Source organism: Echinops telfairi, unplaced genomic scaffold (assembly GCF_000313985.2).
Source record: "Echinops telfairi isolate 266 unplaced genomic scaffold, ASM31398v2 ScPeMD7_7469;HRSCAF=8507_1, whole genome shotgun sequence".
NCBI lineage: Eukaryota > Metazoa > Chordata > Mammalia > Afrosoricida > Tenrecidae > Echinops > Echinops telfairi.
The window spans coordinates 95,478,377-95,484,868 of NW_022111373.1; the positions used below are offsets into that span (position 1 = coordinate 95,478,377).

The 6,492-nt window shown below is 40.9% G+C and overlaps 1 pseudogene; it reads left to right on the top strand.

Annotated features, from left to right (window-relative positions):
* The window catches only part of LOC105978708, a 54,110-nt pseudogene that overhangs the window by 2,813 nt on the left and 44,805 nt on the right, over positions 1-6,492 (top strand).

A 6,492-nucleotide genomic window follows, 5' to 3' on the forward strand; every position in this document is an offset into this window, starting at 1 on the left:
AAAATTCATTTTCAGTGTCCACACATTAGTAAGGCACGAGTAAATCCCCTCTGACCACAGTCAAGGGGTATGAGTACCCTTGTTACAAGGCTGAGAGCATTGTAAAGTTGAATATGGTAGACATAGTTAAGTTCAAATGTAATATCTTGTGTGAGATCCCATTTGCCCCATTTAAAAGTTGGTTCAGTTTTTGTTTTTCATTTTTTTTCTAAGTGAAAAAGGGAAATACACATGGACTAAGCCCCTGGCGAATGCCCTCTGACCATAGACCAAGGATATGAATAGCTTCGCTATTATGCAAAGAGTTTTGGATAGTGACTTAAGGCAGATGCATGTAGGTTAACAGTTCACACCTTATCATTTGAGCTCCCTTTTGACCTATGTTCAAGTTTTTCTAGTTTTTAATATTCTCTACCTTATTTTCGACTTAAGTTTTTCTCTGCTTTACACCTACCCTCCTACTCGCTGAGCATCGGAACTTAACAAATGTCTTGAATAAAAGAGCCTTAGTAATGCTGTCCATTTGTAATTCCACTGTTAACTTTAAGGTCATCAGTTCACATCCACCGGCCCGTCCCTTGGAAAAGATGAGGCTGCACGCTCCCCTCAAGCTTTACTCTACCCTTAGGAATCCTAGAGAGGGCCACTGCCAGTTGGAAGGGACTGGATGACAATGGGTTTGGTGTTTGGGGAAAACTTGTGTTCAGTTTTTCAACCTGTTCTGCCTCAAAGACTCTGCAGTTTTCCTTCCGGGCTTCAGATTGCCAAAAGCTCTGCTTGTTTCTCTCCCTCTCAGTACAGCTCTCTACCTAGGCAATGTCCTTTTATAACGGGCAAATGTCCTTATGATAAAAAGAATGCAGAATAGTGATTCACTCCATTTTTCTCAGGTTTTGAACCCTCAATTATTGTTTACTTTAGGAACCTCCTGTTTAAAAAATTTTTTCATCTGTTTTCCTAGTTATTCTTAGTGGGAGCACTGACTTGCTGAAGGTAATTCATCATAACTGGAAGCACAAGGTCCAGGTTCGTCAGAAATACACAGAAAAACACTGATGGCTGACGGACAGAAAGGAGCGGGAGAACAACCTCATAAGATGAGAGAACTGACAAAATTAATACAAGAAAATGCCAATTGACTCCAAATTAGGAGAACTGATTACAGTCCTACAAGGGAAAAGTTATATTTAATCAGTGGATCTGGTGCTCTACTTCTAAGAATATAACCTGCCCCATCCATTTTGGAAAGCAACTGTGTGCAATGAGTCCTTTATGCGGCCTTTTGTCTTGGTTCTGTGTACAAACAGTTGAGAGAGATTTCCCTGCCTCAGTTTGGAGGAGTTCCTTTGTCCGAGGTTTCTACCCCAGAGGATTTGGACCTTTTTGGGTCCAGGTTTATTGACAAGATGTAAATAATCTGTAGTTCAATACTTTTTGTCTTGTCCTGGGCTGCAGCCTGGCCTATGTTGGGAATCTCTTGCAGGGATTGGTGAGTAGACTATGGACATGAAGTCATCTGTGGTCTACTGACAGGGGATTGGTCAGCTTGTGGCCATGGTGGGGAAGGCTAAGCCTTGAAGTTGACCATGAGTGTGTACGTATGCATCCAATTGCACATAGACTTTCAGACAGAAGGAAGCATGAAGACAGAAAGCAGTAGAAAGAGAGAAAAGGAAGAAAGCGAGGAGGCCAGGAATCTCCCTGCAATGCTGAACACTGACCAAGGCTGGATGCTGCCCATGGCCAAAGACCTAGAAGGGGGCCAGTGGCAGAGTTGGAGTTCACAGACAGGAGAGCCAAAAGGAGCCTGAGAGGCGGCCTCCCCCCATATGGCTTAGAAAAGGCCTGCGTGGTCAAGAGGAGGCGTGCACAGCAGAGAGGAGGGCCTGCTTACTTGTTTGACTGGGGGGAGTTGAGAGACCTGTCCTGCACTGCAGGAGACGGAGACATCCTCTCCTCTTCAGGAGGGGCTTCCTGACTTTGCCGACATGCTTCCTGATTCTGATCCTGAGGTGCACTCAGTTTCTTCCTGAATAAACCACGGAACTCTAAGGATGGTGTATGAGTGCTGTGTGGCCATTACAATGGCATATCGATTCCAGAAGATAAATGAAGAGTGTTGTGGGAGGGATAGCTCAGGTTAGAATTGGTAAAAAGATTTGAGGGTGGAGCTATCTCTTAACACCACCTCACAGACAGACTCTAGTCTTATCTCCCTTGAAGTCAGAAGGGATCTGACTCTATGACTATTCTTAACCATTTCACAAAGTCCCAACTCACACTCACTGCCATCAAGTCATTGATGGTGCAAAGTGACCCTCCAGGGCAGGATAGAAGTGATTCTGTGACTTTCTGAGACTATAACTTTTACAGAAGCAGACAGCCCCTTCTTTCTCCCAAGGGGTGGCCGATGATTTTGAGCTGCTGGCCTTATCAGACTGCAGTCCAATGCGGAACTACTATAGTTATTGAAATGAATATTATAACTTCCCTCTTACCCAGTGATCCTGCCTCTGAGTCTGTAAGGATACATGTATAAGTATGTTTGTCTTCTATGTGACCATCACTAGGGCAGGAGTTAAGTAAATGCACACTGTGAAATACTACACTCAAACTCAAACAAAGCCACTGCTATCGAGTCTGTTCTGACTCAATGATGTAGCAACCCTAGATAGAGTTTCCAAGGCTGTACCTCTACAAAAGCAGAATAGCATCTTTCTCCTGGAATAATTGGTGGGTTTGAACAGCATTGCAGTTAGCAGAGCAGTGTTTACCCAACAGTAAAACTAAGGCTTCTCCTAAAATATTATCAGCAGGTGGAACTAACTAGATATAAATACAGACAATGGAATGCTTCTTAAAAGCAGAGCGTTGGCTGAAAAGCATGAAACACAACAAAATGTAGAACACCAAACCTACTTAAACACACAAACCCCTCCGCAGACCACATGTACCTACTTATTTTAGAAAAACATATGTAGAAAGGACACTAACCCTTTAGCAGGTGCCTCTGGAGCACAAAATAGTAGGCTAGCCTGTTCAAGGTCACACAGCTAATAAACAGAAAAAGGATGATTAATTCAACATTCCATCCCTGAGGTCTCAAAATAATAAAGTAATTACCTTATCTACATGCTATCCAAGGAGACTGTCTTGGTAAGAGTGACTGCATTTAGAGTTTCAGTTAATTTCCACCAGATACTCATCTTCCTTGAAAAATATTTTCTTTATTTCCCCTTAGCATAGGATCTAAGCCCCTTAAGTTGGTAAACACTGATGATTGGGTAGTGATTATAATCCCTTCAGAAGCCTTCCCAAAGCAAAAGCCAGAATTTTGTATTGCATGCTTTCTTTTATTTAATAATCATCGATCCTTGGCTGTCTCCAGCCTTATAGATAAGCCCCACACTGACCCCAGGAGAATAAGATTTTCAAGGACAAATATAAAGAACACACTAAAAGGTCCGGATAAATGTCAGTGAATAAAAGGTCATGGCCCTGATACAATTAAAAGGAAGCTTCCTTGTAGGAGTAATATCCTTCCAACATAAGGACATTGTGGAAAATCTCTGATATTTGCTGGGTCTGGATCCTGCATCTGGTTCATCCCTCTCTGGTTCTTTGGACTTGAGTCAACAGCCTGCCATATTTCCTGCAATCATGGGTGTCATCAGCGGCCTGCCATCTGACATGCTGAAATTGTATTCATCCACTTTTGCGGCCACCAGCCTGCCAACCTGAGATATTTCTGCTGATCTTGGGTTCCCGAAGCCCCACAACTATGAGACTCAGGAGAAGCCTCCAACTTTAACATCTAAATCATGGACGGACTCACAATCTTCCTGGACTTGGACTCACTGGTTACTATGGCAATGTGAGCCATTTTCTCGATATAAATTTCTCTTTCAGTATGCATACATGAGTGTCACTGTTTTTGCTTTTCTAGTGAACCCAGACAGAAACAGAGACCATGGAGAAGGTCTATATTATCAGTCAGATCAAGGTCAGGAACAGACTGTCAGTTACTTCTATGCAAATTTCCAAAGAAGAAAATCACTGCCATCAAGTCAATTCTGAATCATGGTGTCCCTATAGGACAGGGTAAACCCCAGTGGGTTTCTGAGACTATAACTTATTAAGAAAGTAGAAAGCTTGTCTTTTTTTCCCCAGTAGAGTGACTGGTGGTTTCAAACTGCTGATCTTGTGGTTAATAGCCCAACTTGTAACAACTACACTATCATGCATGCTTAAGTTGATGCAAAGTATGATCCTGAGTATATGTCACCTGAATTTAAAGACTATCTCAATATGTCTTGGGTGAATTGAATACTAATCATCTAAGAGTAGATGGGTGTGGGGTGACATCAAGGACATCATATATGAAGAAAGAAAGTCATTAATAAGACAGGAAAGGAAAGACCAAAATGAATATCAGAAGAGCCTCCAAAACTTGCTCTTACATATAGACCATCTAATGCAAAAGGAAAATGATGAAGTAAAAGAGCTGAAAAATAGATTTCAGTGGGGAGCTTGAGAAAACAAAATAAAGTATAATAAAATGTGCAAAAGCCTGGAATTTAAAAATAAAAGGAAAGAACAATATCAGCAATTCCCAAGCGGAAAACAGTCAAGCTTTAAGTTGTAATGTTGAAGGACTTTATGAGAATATTGAATAATGTGTTCTTGTCGTTAGGTGCTGTTCAATGAATCTTTGTACATCAGAACAACACACTGGCCCTGTGCCATCATCACAATGTTTGAGGCCATGGTCGGAACCACTGTGTCAAATCTACGTAATTGACGGTCTTCTTCACTGATGCTCTACCATGAATGCTGTCCTTCTCCAGGGACTAGTCCCTTCTGATAACATGTCCAAATTTTGTGAGATGAAGTCTCCATCCTTGCGTCCAAAGAACATTCTGGCTATTCCAAGACAGATTTGTTTGTTCTTCTTGCAGTCCTTGGTATATTCAGTAGTCTTCCCCAATATCTATTTCAAAGGCATCAATTCTTCTTTGATCTTCTTTATTCATTGTCCACCTTTTACATGAATATAATGCAATCGAAAATATTATAACTTTGATCAGGTAAACGTTCATCCTCAAAATGACATCTTTGCTACCTAACACATTAAAGAGATCTTAATGTGTTAGATTTGTCCAATGCAATATGTTTGATTTCTCAACTACTGCTTCTATAAACATTGATTGAAGATCCAAGTAAAATGATATCTTGACAACTTCAATCCTTTGTCCATTTACCATGACATTGTTTATTGGTCTATTTGTAAGAACTTTTTGCTTTGCTTTGTTTTCTAACACTGACGTGGGATCTATACTGAAGGATGAAGTCATGTGTCAAATCCTCTTCCCTTTGAGCTAGCAGGTTGTATCATCCAAATATCATAGGTTTGAATGAGCCTTCTTCCAAATCTGATATATCACATTCTTTGTCATATGGTTCAATTTCTGAGATTATTTTTGAAGCATATAAATGGAATAATGATGGTGAAAAGATATAACTCTGACATACACTTTCCTGATTTTAAACCTTGCAGTTCCCTTGTTTTGTTAAACTAACTGTCTTTTAGTTTAGATACTAGTGCCATATTAGCACAATAAAGTGTTGTAGAATTCCTGTTCTTTGCAATCTTAGCCATTGTGTCCTGATCCACACAGTTAAATACCTTTGCGGAGTTCATAAATATATATATCTTGAATTTTCTATTTTCTTTTCTAATCATGGTATTAATCAATGGTATTAAGCACACTTGTACATATGTTGTCATCAACATTTCCAAAACAATTTCTTTCTATTTGAGCCCTTGGTATTAGCTCTGCGTTTTTCCCCTCCTTCCGCCACCCTCCCACCCTTGAGAAATCTCAATCAATTATATATTATTATTGTTCTTTCATGTCTTACACTGTCCATTGTCTCCCTTCACCTACCTTTCTGTTATTCCTTCCCCTGGGCAGGTGGGGGGCTATATAGCCAACCTGTGATGGGCTCCCCCTTTCTCCCCCTTTCCCACCTCCACTATCCCACTACCCTCATAATATCACTACAACCACAACTGTTCTTGAGGGGGTTATCTGCCCTGAATTCCATGTGTCAAGAGCTCTTATCTGTACCAATGTGTGTACTCCAGTCTAGCCAGATTTTTAAGGTAGAACTGAGTCATGGTAGTGTTACGGAGAAAGCATTCAAGAACTAGAGGAATGATGTGTGTTTTGTTGGTGCCATACTGCACCCTGGTTGAATGGTCCCTTCCTTGTAACCCTTCTGTGGTGGGACATCCAATTGTCTACAGATGGGCTTTGGGTCTCCACTCCAAACCCCTCTTTCACATCGATATAATTGTTTGGGATATTTGGATACCTGATACCTGATCCCATTGACTCCTCATGATCACACAGGCTGTTGTGCTTCTTCCATGTACGATTATTTGCTTCCCTGATAGATGGCCACCTGTTTAACTTCAAGCCTTTAAAA